This window comes from Ictalurus furcatus, chromosome 8 (genome assembly GCF_023375685.1).
Source record: "Ictalurus furcatus strain D&B chromosome 8, Billie_1.0, whole genome shotgun sequence".
Taxonomy (NCBI): Eukaryota; Metazoa; Chordata; class Actinopteri; order Siluriformes; family Ictaluridae; genus Ictalurus; species Ictalurus furcatus.
The window spans coordinates 13,341,215-13,358,787 of record NC_071262.1 but is presented as its reverse complement, the minus strand read 5'-3'; the positions used below and the strand labels follow the sequence as shown (position 1 = coordinate 13,358,787).

Sequence of the window (17,573 nt, the reverse complement as noted above, 5' to 3'; positions counted from 1 at the left end):
TAATTACATCTTACATCTTTACATTACATTACATTAGGAATTGATTGTGTGTGTGTGTGTGTGTGTGTGGTTGTCTGAGGGTTAGAAAGAGAAAACATACTAGTGGGAGGGATGGCTTGGTGGCTCCGACCAAATTGTTGAGGCCCCCCGGGCACCCCCTGGCGGCCCCCACTTCGAAAACCACCGGTCTAAGCTAGTTAACCCTGCGCATCTTTTATTACGCATGCGCACCAGTTATGTGCACACATGTGCATGTTTGATGTTGACTGCTTCTCTGTACCAACTTACATCAAAACCTTTCACTCAATATTCAGTCAATACTGCTTAGGCATGAATAATTTTGTTATTTTGCCCCCTGCCACTAAGCAAACCACATCAATCACATCAATTATTATCCTCAATGATGGACAGTTTAGCTTTGACCATCACCAGAAACCTACTGAGGGAAGATTAATGGTATACTATGAGTCTGTTCCATGTGCAGCGGTTCTGTGTGTGTTCACACTAGCGTGCAACAAGTCACTTGCATTTTATACTGTAGTTTGTCATTTGGCATGGCATGTAGAGACCACTGTTGTTGACGCTTGTAGGTGTGCACTGTCCAGCATTCTAATGAGAAATGGTATCGGCTATATATCACTTCCACACCTAACGAGTTAAGCACATTAAATAATGCACTAATTAGTGGGATAATTGGCTGTTTGATTCGCTTGGCTTGGTACTAGCATCATTGTCAGATAAGGATTGGTCCAAGGAATCATTCAAGCCAAATATCTAGATTTGTTACTATAGTGCATCAAACATAATTTGCATAGAATTGACTCTGTTGCTGAAATTGTGGCTCCCTGTCACGCACACACGTGAAAATGAAGGATCAGCTATCACTTTCCTAGCTTGCTAGTGTTTCCCAGCTCCAGCCCTTGAGCTTAGTGCTCTTCTCGGTTTCATGTTTTCTTACCCTAATGAACCTAATTTATCTTATGATGGTCTTGATAATTAAGTAAATTAGATTTGTTTGCAAGGGGAATTTACAAAACTGGGCAGTGGGATTAAAACTGAGAAACATTACATCTTAGCAGAGTTGTTTTCCTTCAGCAAACATCCCAATTTAAGTGATATAGTGACATGACTCTGGTGTCACACCACATCTTATTCTGAAGATTGTTTGAATCTGTTACAGTGGCAGTAGCCAACCAATTTAAAAGTGCAACTGCAGTGTTTTCTCCACAGAGAAACAATATCATTTTTCTAGCTGCAGGAAGACAAAAGACACATAAGAAAGTGGTTATTAGGGACTTCAGAAACTACCTGTGCCATCAGTCTTCCCCTTGTCCCTCAGCCCAAAAGGTAGAAAGAACAGATGCAAACAGTTTTTGTCAAGAATATGGCTCAAATAGGGCTGTGATAGTGTTCAGATGCAGCTTTTTGTCCTTCCTTTCCCAAGCTGAACCCTGCTCCCTGTAGCCTTAGAGATGCTTGGTAGTGCTAAATAAGAAAGGAAATTTAAGTGGTTTCCATCAGTGCCAATGGTGCTCCTTCTGCAGAAACTGAGTACTTGGGTGTTGGGCATTCGAGCCACGCTTCAAGAGCATTCCCCTGCAATAAAAGTCCCATTGACGGTGAAATCCAAGTGAAGCTGCCCTCCAACTTAAGAGATAAATAATAGCTAAATCACTTTGCATGCAGAGTGTGGCTCAGAATGGAACAGCTTCAAACACGAGAGACGTGTCTTATTCTGCGTCTTCTCATTACATAAGCATTACATTCATAACTCGAGCTCACACTGCTAAACAAGCCAGGCAGCAGGACTATATTAATCCCAGAGAACATTATGCATTTGAGTCTGAATATACTGGATTCATTATGAGATGCTGTTTAACAGTCTAGATGGAATAAATGTGAAGGAAAATTCGGAAATTTAAATGTCCTTCCTGTCAGTTTGAGACAATATATTTTCCCCTCCTCTCACGGTCGTCAAGTGCTCTCCATGATTCGTCTTAGCATTAAAGTAGACAGGTTATGCAGGTTATTCAAATGCAGTGATATGCCTGTTTTAAAAATTTATTTAGTTTGTTAATACATCTCATTTTCTGCTTTCTCCTATATCTGTGCAGCGTTCATTATTTAGATCACTCAAGGTAGGCAGTGTGCTCTGGCAGCGGCAGCTAATTATTGGCCGATGCTGAATGCTTTTCTCATTACACATCAAAAACCGTGGAGAAGCACCTAATCCTGGAGCTTGCTGCATAGCCAGAAAATAGTGTATATCTAAGTGTTTTGTCACCTTAACTCTGCAGCACATGTAAAAAAAAATTCATCTTGGCTTGTCCTCAGAGAAAAGTGTAATATGATGCCTTTTAAATGAGCTGACTGTATTTTCCTTGGTTTAACCCATTTAACTGCTTTTAATATTTAGGGTTCTTTACTGTGAATCGAAGATAGCATTTCACCAACAAGATGGCTAATAGTGGAATTTAAACTCTCAGACCCCTACTGTGTACATAATTAGAATTTTCCAGAAGGAGGCCGAGGATGATTCGGTCATTAGTTTTATACAAACGATCAGGTATGATGGCTTTCTCCAGATAATAAGCTAGATCAATTACACTAAGCCTTATCTGCCATGTATTCGTATCATCAGGGCATCATGCTCACTCTAGTCTCAAGCAAAATGCTTCTTTTCCAAAGGAACAATCTAGACAACATTTATATATCATACTTTATTAAAAAAGGCTTAAGGTGTGCTTCACAATTGAGAATTCAATTTCTACATCGATCTCTTTATTCCCATGGCACACTGTGTCCTGTGCACTTGAGATGCATATTTATGATGTTAAAGCACCTTGTCTCTCTGAGCTCAGAGCTGTGAGACCTCAGATAACCCTTATGGATCGGAAATTGTTATGAAACATTTTCTAATACAAAAATACAGTGGGGGAAATAAGTATTAAACGCGTCAACATTTTTTTCAGTAAATATTTTTCGAATGAGGCATTCACATGAAATAGTTTGTACATTGTAAACTCAGTGAGTTAGGAACACTATACTAATACTGGATCAGGCCTCCCTTTTCAGCAATAATCAAATAGATTGTAGCATTCAAGCGATAATTGGTATTGACAGGCCCAATGTGTGACGTGTTGTTGATTTATTTTTTCCTGTAACAGCACACAATACGATGTTGTATTCCTCACTCAACAGAGGCCTGTTACGAAACAGAGGGATAGACAGGAAGTAAGTGCAGGAGCACTGTCTTTATTAATAAATCAATGACACAAACAAACAAACACGGGAACGCGGTCTATCCAGAGTTAGCGAGAAAACATGGGACTAGAGTCGAGGCAGAAAACAGGACATGAAAACAAAGACCGCTTAGCATGCTAAACATAGATGCTACACCGTTAAGACTGATCCTTCTCACACAGGTATTCCAACTACAAATAATATCGCACAACGTGCGTATAAACCCGAGGGGTTTAAATACCCAACATAATTAATCTAAACCAAATACACCTGGGTTAAATCAAGCACAACCTCAAAACAGAAACTAGAACTTGGGCAGAAAGCGAATGAAAACAAAACAGTCATGTGACCAGTCCGGAGCCGTGCCACAGTGCCCTCTGCTGGCCGTGGTGTAACAGAACCCCCCTCCAAAGGGTGCTCCTCCCGGAGCACCAAGAACCCCCCTCCAACGGGGGTCCCGGGCCTCTGTGCAAGCTGTCTCTTGCTGCCACAGAAAGCGAGGCAGCCTCCGTCGGACAGCAGAAGGGCGGAGCAACACCCCCACCGGGGTTGAAAGTCGACGCGGCGCCCCTGGCGGCGCTGGAAGTGGAACGCAGGGTGCCAGCTCTGGAATGCAGGGCGCCGCCCCCGGCGGCTCTGGAACGCTGGGCGCCAGCTCTGGAATGCTGGGCGCCGCCCCCGGCGGCACTGGAACACTGGGCGCCGCCCCCGGCGGGACTGGAGAGCTGGGCGGCATCCCCAGCGGGACTGGAGAGCTGGGTGGCGTCCCCAGCGGGACTGGAGGGCTGGATGGCGTCCCCAGCGGGACTGGAGGGCTGGGCGGCGTCCCCAGCGGGACTGGAGAGCTGGGCGGCGTCCCCAGCGGGACTGGAGGGCTGGGCGGCCTCTTCGGCCGTGCAGGGCAGCGGGACGGCCTCCTCGGCCGGGCAGGGCAGCGGGACGGCTTCCTTGGCGTGCATGAGCTCCATAGTCGAGACCTCCCCGTAGGCCTCAAGCTGTAGCTCTGAGGTCGCCATGTTGACCTCAGGCAGGAGCTCCACAGCTGAGGCCTCCCCGTAGGCCTCACGCTGTCGCTCTGCTGTCACCCTTGCCCCCCCAAAAAAAGTTCTCGGCTAGCCTTCCGCTCCAGACTAGGCAGCGTGACTGGAGCTCCCTCAGGGCAGCAAGGTGGAGTGTTGTTCCGCTCCACGAGACGGGGCGAAGCGCTTCCTCCACGCCACGGAGCAACTGGTCTACTTCTTCCATCCGCTGCTTAAACCGCAAATCCTCCTGCTGCCTCCATAGCGCAGCTTGGTGTGCCTCCTGCTGCTTGCGCTGCCAGGCGTAGTACTCCTCCCTTGTCGGGAAGTTCCAAAAATAAAGAAATTTTCAGACTCCGGGCTCTCCTGCTACTTCCATTGTGGGCGCGATATTCTGTTACGAAACAGAGGGATAGACAGGAAGTAAGTGCAGGAGCACTGTCTTTATTAATAAATCAATGACACAAACAAACAAACACGGGAACGCAGTCTATCCAGAGTTAGCGAGAAAACATGGGACTAGAGTCGAGGCAGAAAACAGGACATGAAAACAAAGACCGCTTAGCATGCTAATCATAGATGCTACACCGTTAAGACTGGTCCTTCTCACACAGGTATTCCAACTACAAATAATATCGCACAACGTGCTCATAGACCCGAGGGGTTTAAATACCCAACATAATTAGTTAGTTAGTTAGTTCCGTCCGCGCAGCGGGGCGCATCGGGCAACAAGCATTCGCCAGCGGGCTCGGTCGGCAGCGTCGATTTCCACATCTTCCCACTTGATGTCGAGCGTTCGTAGATCTTCCATGAATGTTCGTCGCCATGTATTATGCGGCCGCCCTACTCTTCTCTTCCCCCGTGGCGGCGTCCAGCGCAGCGCGATCTTTGCGTGGCAGTGGTCAGACATCCGTAGAATGTGTCCTGCAAAGCGCATTCTTCGCTCTACGACCATTTCTGCCAGGCAGCGGGAGTTTGTTCTTCTTAGAATTTCTTCATTTGAAATACGATCACGGTATGATACACTGAGTATTCTTCTCAGGCATCGTTGCTGAAACACATTCAGCTTGTGGATGACTGCCCTCGAGCTCGTCCAAGTTTCAGATGCATAGATGGCGGTTGGGATGATGATGCTATTAAACAGGCGAAGTTTGTTGTTGGTGTGGATAGTTCGCCTAGCCCAAATCGACTGTAGCTGTTGGAAGACTGCAAATGCTCTGCCGATTCTGCAATTGACATCCGTGTCAGTCCCACCATCCGCAGCCACAATGCTGCCAAGGTAGGTAAACTGTTTGACTTCTTCGATCAGCTGATTGCTCACCGTGATCCGCACCGGCGTCATCCGGCCGACCGCCATGACGTTGGTCTTGTCAGTGCTGATCCGTAACCCAACTTTGGCTGCTTCGTGCTCCAGGCTAGTGGTCATCTCCTGTAAAACTTTCCCATTCTGCGCCAATAGCACAATATCGTCGGCGAATTCCAGGTCGGTCAGGTGTCCCTGGCCTGTCCACGGAATTCCAGACGCTGGCTGTGTTAGTGCTCGTCGCATGACGAAGTCCATCATCATGAGGAAAAAGAATGGTGAAAGAATGCAGCCCTGTCTAACTACGGTCTCGATGGTGAAAAAGGCAGTATGACCTGTGTCCGTCCGGATGCAACAGCTAGAATCCTGATATAAGTTCTGGAAAATGGCGATAAACCGCTGTGGAATGCCATATAGCCATGCGATGTTCCAAAGTTATTTCCGGTGGACACTGTCAAACGCCTTCTTAAAGTCTATAAAGTTGACCAAGAGCGGTTTCTGATATTCGGAGCTTTGTTCAATAATGTTTCGAAGAGCAAAGATTTGTTCAGTGCACGACCGACCGCTTCTAAACCCGGCCTGTTCGTCCCGTAGAGCCTGATCGACTGCTCGCAGTATCCGTTTGAGGAGGACGAGACAAAATACCTTGCCTGGGACAGACAGAAGGGTGATGCCTCTCCAATTGTTACAGTTTGCGAGATTACCTTTCTTAGGTAATTTGACGATGACACCCTGTCTCCAGTCATTTGGGACACGTTCCATGTGCCAGCAGTCATTGAGCAGTGTAGTGAGCACCCGTACAACTTCATCACCACCCGCTTTCAGCATTTCTGCCGAGATTTGGTCAAGACCAGGTGCTTTGTTGTTTTTCAGATGACGAATCGCTGCAGCGACCTCAGCATCCATGATGTCGCTCATGTCCACTTCCAGCTCATAAGGAGGAGGAAAGACTGTAAAGTCGTGCGTGGCTACGCGAGCCGGCTGGTTTAGGGTGTTTTTGAAATGTTCCACCCAACGCGTGTCCTGCTCTTCTTTGCTAACTAGCATCCTGCCGGTTGTATCCCTTATCGGCCCAGTGGAACCGCTTTGGGCCCGAGCGAGGTCTCTAACCACACGAAACAGAGTCCTGCTGTCACCCTGGTCCGCAGCCACTTGTGCTTCAGTGCCCTTCCGGTCCAGCCAGTCCTTCTTGTCTGCTCGGCAACTCCTCTTGACCCTGCGGTCGAGTTCTCGGTACGCCTGCGATGCTTCATTTCGCTCCTCTTCGGTCTTTGCTTGATCGCGCTGACGTTTCTTGACCCGTCTTTCATCGAGCAACGACCATGTCCGGTCCTGAATCCACCGTTCTCGCTGCGTTCCACGCCGTCGACCAATCGTTCTCTCTGCCGTCTCGATGGCAGCATCCTTGATCTGTGCCCATTGTTCTTCGATGCTGGCCGAGTTGTCAAGAATCTGGAATCGGTTAGCGAGTTCAATGTGGAAGTGCTCGGCGTTCACGCGGTCCTTCAATTTCTCGGAGGCAAATGACCGAACGGTGTTGTGTCCGGCCACTCTTTTCAATTTTAGTCGGATTGAGGTCACAAGCAAGTGGTGATCAGATCCGACGTCGGCGCCGCGAAAAACCCGTACGTCACGTAAAGCCGAGCGCCACCGTCGATGGATGCATACATAGTCGATTTCATTGTGAGTGGCCCCATCTGGTGACCGCCACGTCTTTTTGTGAATCCGTTTGTGAATGAAATATGTATTCCCGATGCAAAGGTTGTTAAGATTGCATAGGGATAGGAGACGCTCTCCATTATCATTCATTACTGCTGCCGATCCATGAGGTCCGATCACGTTTTCCCAGCCCTGACGGTCGCTGCTGAGTTGCGCATTCATGTCGCCAAGGAGGATCTTTATGTCATGGTTGGGGACAACCGCGATTGTGTCTTGCAGCTGGTCGTACAAGGCGTCCTTCTCTTCATCATTTGCCTCATTTGTCGGTGCGTAGACTTGAATAACAGTAATTTTAGCATGGCGAGACTGAAATCGGGCGGTAAGGATGCGATCACTGATCGGTTTCCATCCAACGAGTGCCTGTGCCGCGGTTTTACTCAGGACCATCCCGACGCCGTGCACATGATGTTCTTTGGCTCCCGAATACAGGACGATCTTCCCGTCGCTTGTCATTTTTCCATTACCCGTCCACCTCATTTCGCTGACACCAAGAATGTCAAGCCGGTAATTGTCGAATTCGTGCAGAAGCTGCTCCAGTCTCCCACACTGGTACAACGTTCGCACGTTCCAGGTTCCAATTCGTGTGATTGTATTGGCGTCGAGTATCCCGTTTTGCATCGGGCGCTGGACGACCTTTCGGCTTTGCTCCAGCACCGTCATCAAGGGAGAAACAGGGTCATCGCGCCGGTATTGTTTAGACCGCTGATTTTTGCTTGTTGTTTCCGTAGCAAGATAAATTTTACGGGGTCAGGATGCTAGCCTGATGCCCAACCCTCCTCCTTTTTCACCCAGGCTTGGGACCGGCGTCGGCGGAGTTACATAATTAGTCAACATAATTAATCTAAACCAAATACACCTGGGTTAAATCAAGCACAACCTCAAAACAGAAATTAGAACTCGGGCAGAAAGCCAATGAAAACAAAACAGTCATGTGACCAGTCCGGAGCCGTACCACAGTGCCCTCTGCTGGCCGTGGTGTAACAAGGCCACATAAACTGAAAATGAATTTACAATAGAACTAGGGATGAGTTTACAGTCTATAGATGGCCTATGAAACATCAAGCACTAAAAGCTGGACTGTCCAAGTAGTGAAAGTAAAAGTCTATGAATTGTATGTAGATTATTTAATAAACATCAACAACCATAAGCTGTTGTTTAGAGTTAGTTCATAGGCTGGTTGATAGCCACGGGATGGTTCTTAACAGTTTATAAATTGTTTGTTGACCACAGAACTATTCAAATAAAGTGTTGCCATTTATTATATAAAGGAGAAAGGGGTCAGCTGTAACATTTGTCACTGTTTTTGTACATTTTATGAGCATTCCAAAGGTCCATGAAGGGCATCTGGCATAAAACCTGTTCCAAATCAAACATGCGCATTGTTGATCCACTGTGGTGACCCCTGAACGGGGAGCAGCCGAAACAACAACAACAACAACAACAACAACACGAGCATTCTAAAGGTCCGTTTTTTGACACATGATAGGTACATTTGTCTGTTAACTATTCAGAGTAAACAAATACTGTAGATGTTACATGTTAATATCACAACATAAATAAAGTAAATGGGTGAAATGGTACAACCAGCTCCATGGATGTGGTCGGTTGTAACATGGTGTGGAGTCTCAGTTCATTGCATCTGTGGGAGATATAAGTACATTTTTTGCTAATTATTTTTTTATCATGCAGGAACAGTTGGCTGTGCTGTAGCTGTGCAATGTTTGTACCACTTTCTTTACAAATGGATTCTTAAGAGCTTGCATAAATGTTGGGCAGCACATTACACACAAATCCAACAGTCTTCTGAATAACAGCTGATATTTGTCAAATATCTTAAATACTTGTATTGGTGACACTGTTACAACTGACCCCACACTGCCAAACATCTGACATGTTAACTAATGAGCCACAGCCAGTCGAAACGAGCCTCTTTGGATTTCATTTGTATACATAATGAACACATAATTCAAAACTTCCTCTAGATATGGAAAATTACTTAAAATTAAAATTTCACTTTTTTTTTCCTATGTCAAAATTGGACTCTTGACAAAAATTCTTCAGTGAGGCTGCTGTTCTGTCTCAAGCAGAAAGAGGATCCCAGTGAGCGCGTGCAGAGTGAGCGTCACCACTTGTTGCTAATTGGAGCAATTTATATTGTTACAACTGACCACCTGCTACAAGTGGCCCCACTCTCCCCTACAGTTTATGGCTTTTATGTAATGTTTTATATAATACCAACAGTTAAGGTTGTGGGGTGAACAACATCAAAATTAAACTTTATTTAATCTGTGTTTTCTTTTTCAACAAGCTTTATTGGCATGAGCATATACATGTACAGTATTACAGGAATGTATAACTGTTATTAATAAACACTGTGTAAAAAGGAAAATGTATTAAAATGTAAAAAAAAAAGAATTTTTAAACATAGAATAATAGGAGGGCTGTATGTGTGTGTGTGTGTGAGTGTGAGTGGGCAACTCACTGTCCCTAAAATGCTAAAACGCAGCTCTCCTTCATTCCTCCTAACAGAACTGTCAGTGTTGGGTAGAAGGGAGAACTGGGGGTGTGTGGATTGAAATTTCACGTAAGTGTTTGAATTTATTACACTCAGTTAAAAAGTGCAGCTCTGTCTCCATTGTGTTGCTGTTGCAGTGTGTGCACTCTCTGCTCTGTAGGGAGCCATGATTGCTTATAGCGGCCCGTCTCTATGGCCAGTGTGTGTGTGCTCTCTATCTCTCTCTCTCTCTCTCTCTCTCTCTCTCTGTGTGTGTGTTTGTGTGTGTATGTGTCTATCCTGCTTCTGTCTGGAGTGTCTGAGTACAGCAGCTCTGCAATACTAAATAGACTGGGGCCCTCTGGTACTTATCCACTCATGGCAGCACGAGTATTCGCTGTTCACCATCACTCCACCCTGACAGTCCAGCTGGAGTCCACACACACACACACACACACACACAGACACAGTCCTTTCCTCTCACTTATACTCTGATATTTTCTACAGGTTCAGCCATGTCCTAGAAACTCATAGAAGTTTCTCAGACCTCCCATCGATTCAGAGATAACGCATTTGCTGTCAGGCTCTCACAACAAGGCCTCCCTGCCTGCATGATCCCTGCCTTCTGACAGGTACTTAGCTCAGCTCTCTTCCCCAGATAATGCAGACTCATGCTGTGTGTGTGTATGTTTGTGTGTGTGTGTGTGTGCATGTCAGCTGCCTCATTCAATTATATCACAGCCCTGACATGCCCAAACACTTATTATGGCCGGGAGCTTTATGGATCTAGACGCAGATCCTCATGAACATGAAAGGCATGTCTGACACGTCATGCAAATGTCCATAATCCAGTAAAATAACATGCAGATGAACCATAACAAAGTATAAACTACAGACTGAGCATAAGGACGTGCATCGAATGTGATTTCTTCACGTATGAACCATTTGTTGCTCATTGCACAACCTTCCTTGTAACCAGTCACTGATGTGATGTCATCGGTACGTTTCTCCGACTCCTCCCACTGCTGACCCGCTGAACATTTCCCTCCAGACTCGAGAACCAGCTTGCGCACAAGAAACCTTTTGTATATCGTCACAACTCAGACACGTTTAAGCCCAAACAAGTCATCTTACTAGTTTGTTCACACAGGTGAATAGCTAAGAATACAGCTCATTTGAAATGAAGTAGTTGCATAATTCAAAGTCAGCAGTTGAAAATAATTTTTTATTATTTTTGTGGCCTAATTACACCTAAAAAAAAATGAATGCAAACAGCTTAGTAGATGCAGCTCCTAGTGTTAAGTCTCTCAGCATTTTCGAGTGTGTACTGGCACTGTGAAAGCTTTGATTCTAACAGACATGGTGTCATCTCTGACAGATAGTACTGTTTCGCCTGAGTGTGAACGTACTGCCATGCTGAATGGCTACGAACCAAAATACATTCTCGAAATACATATTTACAGTATCTGATATTATGATAATGACAGATTTATAATGTAATATTCTCAGACAAACCTAGGTCACCCTGTTGTTTTTATATGGTAATGTGTGTGAGTCTTGAGCCTTCCATTAGTAAATGAGAAATGCTCTTCCACTAATCATCCCCAAACTTTCTGCCAGGGTTGTTAAGCACTGCATAATATTTGGAAAAAATGATACTCTACTTGCAGCAAATTACGGTGATTTTAAGCTGCGTTAATGATTCCAAGACTACCACCTCTCATGCAGCCAGTTCCCCGCTTCTCTTACAAAGCCCATTTGTCATTGCCTGGTTTGTCGGTCTAGTGGTACTATGTGCTGGGAGTGCATTGTTTTTTTTAATCCTCAGCAATTGTAAACCCTCAGGTATGTTATAGCCTATACAAACTTCCTTCCAGCTGATCCAAACAAAAGACAGCAGCCAGCAACGTGACAGTAATAGTGTTACTAGGTGCTCTGTCATATAATGTAAACATTATTTAAGATGGGTGCTTTTCAGATTTTCAGGCGCTTTTGTTTGTTCAATGTTCTGATGCTCACATTAAGTCAGGGCACATAAGAGACTCCTGAAATATTCACGCCTGAGGGGAAAACAGGAAACAGGATTTCCCCCATGTCTGCTTTTTTTTTTTTTCCAGAACAGAACTTCTGGAGGTTAAATAATATGTTGTTTTCTTACTCAAATTGGATGTCCTAACAACACAGTCTGGCGACTCGTGCATGTTTACTTCAGTGTATTATAATTGACATAATTCATATCTGAGCTATTAAGCAGGAAGGTTCATTTGAAGGGTTGTTTTGTTTTGTTATAACAAATCTGTTGTAATGAAGGCAATAACTAGATGCCATATGGCACAGCAGCTTAAACCGAGCAAACATCGGGCTGAATAGTCAGCCGAGCTAGCAGCATTTTTTTTTTTTTCAGCAACTGATGCGAGGGACAGAATTTTTTCATCTCCACAAACAGTTTGGAGACCATTTTAAACACCTCAACTGTGAAGCCTGCAGTGAATAAATGCACTGACGGCTGCAGTACTCTAGCACCGTCTCTCGATTAAAGTTTGAAACCCTACAGCAATAAAAAGAGGCGCACCATCCCTCAGCGTATTCAGCCGGAGCTAGAAAGAGCAGACAACTGTGCATATCACCTCTGACGCAGCTATGAGCTGTACGTTTCCTCCCTGCCTGTGATGTGTGTCATCAGTAAGCCACAGACTGTCTGATGAAAGTCAGCACGAGCCAGCAAACTTTCAAAGAGGGTGGACTCGGCCCTGGGTTTCTGCGAGCTCTGTCCGTGCCACTTTGAGTTCTCTGAATCCTCCAAAGAAAGCACTGCCTTAAACTTAATCAAAGCCTTCGAACTGTAAAGTGATTTCTCCCAGCCCTTTGTACAGGTTTGCCATCTGTCTGTGAAGGGATTGTAACACATGGGAACTAGAAGCAACTGTGTGTAACACATGCAGCATGTTTATTTGGGAATTTCCAGAAACAGCGACAGACCTGTAGTTGTTTCTGAGAAACCAGAAACACACCAAAAACCAGGAAACAGGACACTAAAGAAGCCCGAAGACGTGGGATTAGGAACAAAGGGCCTGAGATGTAAGAATAGATGTAGACGCAACAAAGTTACATCAGGGGTGAAATGACTGAAACCACAACAGATAAGAGTAGGACACTTTCAGTATTAATCCAATCTGTCATTTCTGTCATATTTTTGTACGTCAGTAGAGTTGTAACTTTAGCACAGGGGTATTAAAACTAACATTTGTAACGGTCCAGTTACATAAAACTATTCACACACTTTAACTATATATGTTACCTTTTAATTGACTATCTATCTATCTATCTATCTCTTTATCATTATATATAGATAGATAGATATAGAGATAGATAGATTAGTTTATGACATTAAATAAGACCTTCTGATGTGGTTATTTCTTTTTGTTTTGTTTTGTAGTGGTGCTCCATGTTGCGATTTTGACTAGCACCATGAACTTGAAGCAGAGAGTACACCCATCTAAACTGTTCCTTCATCTTTAATCATTCTGTTTTCATTGTTAACGCAAGGTCTGTGAAAGCTCTCCCCTTTCTGACCTGGTGTCTCTAGTCCTATAGCTAGTCTCTTGTTTGCCTTCAGCTAAGTAATTTATATAAATTCATGTGGTCGGATAATTTACAACCGAAGCTTCAATGGTTCATGTTTTTAAAAAAAACTAGAGTCCTCGAACCATGGCCAGTTTTGTTTATGTGTTGATTCTGATTCTGCTGCAGTATTTTCCAAGTGATTGGTTCAGGAGAAATTCACTATGTGGACAAAAGTATGTGAACACCTGGGTATTGAACATCCCATTCCAAAACTGTGGGCATTAATATTGAGTTGTTCCCCTTTTGCTGCTTAAACCGCCTCCACACTTCTGGGAAGCCTTTCCACTAGAACTTGGAAGGTGGCTGTGAGGATTTGTTCCCATTCAGCTATAAGAGTGCAAGAGGTTGGGCACTGATGTTGGGCGAGGAGGCCTGGTGTGCAGCCGTCATTCAAATTCATCCCAGAGGTGTGCAGTGGGTTTAAGCTCAGAACTCTGTGCAGGCCAGAAGAAAGAACATTATATAGCTAAAGGCCTGTGGACACCTGACCATCACATACATATGTGCCTTTTGAACATCCCATTCCACATTTAGTCCCTCTTTATGTTATAATAACCTCCACTCTTCTGGGAAGGCTGATTTTTCCACTAGATTTTGGAAGATGAACATGAGGATTTGCCCATTCAGCCACAAGAGCATTAGTGAGATCAGACACTGATGTCAGGTGAGGAGGCGTATTGTTATGCTGGAACATGTTTTGAGTTCCAGGGAAGGGAAATTGTAATGCTACAGCATACAAAGACGTTCTATACAGTTGTGTGCTTCCAAATTTGTGGGAACAGTTTTGGGGAAACCCACATGGCTGTGATGATCAGGTGTCCACAAACACCATATAGTGTACTTTGTCAGGTCTGCCAGTGGATAAGCCCTACAATGGGGCATAATGATTTCATATCCAGAGCCAACGTCAGATGTCAAAAACCTCTGATGTTTTGATTCCTCTGAATGTCTAAAAGTGACCTGTGAACTCAGTAGGAATCATAAACAAAACTTGGTGAATGAAACGTGCGTTTCTTCTGTAGCTTGATGTCCAGTATGTAACTGTTTTGATGATTTTGATTATACTACATTATCTCATATCAAATCACACCTTTCTCACTCTTTCCCTTACTGAAGCAACAAAATACTGGCAAGCCTAGACTGTTACTGTCTGGAAAGCACAATGCCGATCTGCCGTTTCCGACTGCAGCTAGTGGCCACTTGGCTGCTCTCGGCAGTAGCTATAGTGCTGAGTCTCATATCAGTGCTGAACTTGGGCGATTATAATCATTATTTCGAGAGCCGTCTGCGGTTCTGCGTCGCTGAGTAGGCACACCCAGCCGAGCTTCTATTCATCAACCTCACGAAGCCGTAATGCCGCAGCACATTCGAAAGAGTAGTTCTTTATTCTGTTCTCTATTTATGTCTTTATCAGACATAAATACAGTGAAGATGACACAACCTGGATTTATGACTTTATAGTCTGTAACTGAACGTTAACTCATATCAGAGATGCTGCAGATGTGCTATAAATGCTACGATGCTTTTGACGCTAGAGCCTATAAAAGTGACAAGACTGAGGATATTAAGCATGGAGGTGTAACAATAAACTGTGAATATTCATCCTGCTGTGTTTATTTTTCAGATGTATACTTGTGCACACTGGTCACGAGTTGTTTTTGTGTCTCTTCTCCCAAATACCGCGACATGATGGAATTATGGTGAACATTACCTTTTCAATAGTAGTGCTTGTTTTGGATAACAAGCCAGCATTCCTCGCCTTCAGAATTCACATGGTTTGGGCATTGTTTTCTTCTTTGGAAAATGCAGATAATGCAGGAGGATGAATTTGTGTTTAATTTTAATGAGCTTGCTGTTCAAAACAAATATCCAATAGTCAGACCATGCAGTTGAGTCAAAACTGCATTTACGGCAGAAATACGATGCGTGTAATCTCATTTTAATTCGTCCACACAGCGCTTCTACATTTTTTTTACCGGTGCTCTGTTGGCTTGTAAAAACAAGAAGCATCACAAATATGAAGTGACATTAATATTTGTTCTTCAGAACTGTTTAAACATAGCACCTCCCTCTAAGGAAAACTCTGTTTTCTAAGGGATTCATTACATAAGCAGTGGCCTACAACCATTCTCACGCAAGAGTTGTCCTGGATCTATTCTTTAATCTTCTCCTGATTCCTTTCCACTGATTATTCACTTTGGTTTGAATTAATTTCTCCACTTACAGACATCGCTGATCACCACGGGCTATAATTATATTTTGCCTCTTAACAATGATTACATCTTGTCTCTTTATTATTCCATTGTTCTACAACCACAGTTCCGAAAAAGTTGGGGCAGTATGGAAAATGCTAATAAAAACAAAGAGGAGTGATTTGTAAATGTACTTTGACTTGTATTTAAACAAAAAACATATAAAGACAAGGTATTTGATGTTTTACCTAATCAACTGCATAGTTTTTTGAAGGTAAATGTTTATTTTGAAATTGATGCATGCAACACCTTCCGAAAAAGTTGGGACAGGGGCAATTTAGGACTTTTTTCACCTTCTACAGTGCACAATATAATTAAAAGATTCAAGGAATCCGGTCAAATCTCGGTGCGTAAAGGGCAAGGCCAAAAACCACTTCTGAATGCGCGTGATCTCCGATCCCTCAGACGTCACAGTCTTAAAAACCGTCCTGAGTCTGTAATGGATATCCTGATATGGCCTCGGGAATTCTTTGGTAAACCTTTGTCAGTCAACACCATTCGCCGCTGCATCCACAGATGCAAGTTAAGGCTTTACTATGCAAAGCAGAAGCCATACATCAACACAGTCCAGAACCACCGCCGACTTCTCTGGGCTCGGTCTCATCTGAGATGGACGGTAGCACAGTGGAATCGTGTTTTGTGGTCTGATGAGTTTCATTTCAAATAGTTTTTGGACAAAACAGCCATCATGTTCTCCGAGGTAAAGGATCATTCAAGCTGTTATCAGCGTCAGGTCCAAAAGCCAGCGTCCATCATGGTATGGGGGTGTGTCAGTGTCCATGGCATGGGTAACTTGCACATCTGTGAGGGCACCGTTAATACAGACAGATATATATACACATTTTGGAGCAACATATGCTGCCATCCAGAGCAGGACAACGCCAAACCACATTCTGCCCAGATTACAAGCGCATGGTTGCGTAAGCAGAGAGTGCGGGTGCTAGCATGACCTGTCTACGATTGAGAATGTGTGGCACATTATGAAGCGCAAAATAAGGCAACGAAAGCCCCGTACAATTGCGCAGCTGACGAAATGCATAATGGATGAATGGGGGAAAATTCCACTTGCTAAACTTAATGAACTGGTGTCTTCAGTGCTCAAACACTTAATAAGTGTTATTAAAAGAAAAGGTGATGTTACACAGTGGTAAACAGTCTACTCTCCCAACTTTTTTGGAGTGTGTTGCAGTTATCAGATATGAAATGAGTGTATATTTTCAAAAATAAATTCAATTCACAAAGTAAAACATCAAATACTGTGTTAATAATTTGTTTACAATATAGTACAGGGTGAATTGAAGTTTCACATGACTCTTTTTTTTTTTTTTTTTTTTTGCATTTACCATACTGTCCCAACTTTTTTAGAACTGGGTTTGTGCACATCCTTAAATAAGTAATATGTCTGTTGTAAAGAAGAGTTTCCCTTGTGCATATGTGGTGAAATAGAGACTGCTAATATGAGGAGATGCAGCTTGTACTGTCAGAGCTTTTAGGTGTGACTGAGCCATGAGTCAAACCGTCCTGGCCAAAACTAGCACCCTGCGGTTGGCATTTCACAAGAAGGGCAGAACAGTGAGCACCATGTAGACATTCCAAACGCACAAGGCTTCTTTCAGTCTTCTAGTCTAGTGTCCTTTAAGTCTTTTAAATTACATGGCTCATAAATGATTGCTTGTTACCATTGTCCTATGAATCAGAATTTTGTATGAATAATATATTCCATTACTCTTCATTGTGTTTTGCTCGGCTTCAGAAGAGAATAAAGAAGAGAATACCATGTGCGTCATGCACATGGTATCCACTGTCCATTTCTCACCCTGCCATCTGGAAAAAAAAACACCTCCAGTAGAACAGCTAGAACTGACACACAGCCCAGTCATTATTTTCCCTGCTTATGTCAGGTCAGGAAAGTGTAGACA

At 43.9% G+C, this 17,573-nt stretch overlaps 1 protein-coding gene across 4 annotated transcripts in view; it reads left to right on the top strand.

Annotated features, from left to right (window-relative positions):
- The window catches only part of mid2 (midline 2), a 162,843-nt gene that overhangs the window by 44,438 nt on the left and 100,832 nt on the right, over positions 1-17,573 (top strand). The window contains exons 2-3 of one of the 4 annotated variants that reach the window (XM_053630907.1): positions 9,814-9,868; positions 10,286-10,410. The exons of 1 other annotated variant lie outside the window; for it this stretch is intronic. The gene's annotated coding sequence lies outside the window, so the exon portion shown is untranslated. Of the gene's footprint in view, positions 1-9,813; positions 9,869-10,103; positions 10,411-17,573 lie in introns of those variants that run through there. 2 more of the 4 variants (XM_053630910.1, XM_053630909.1) reach the window with 2 other exon arrangements.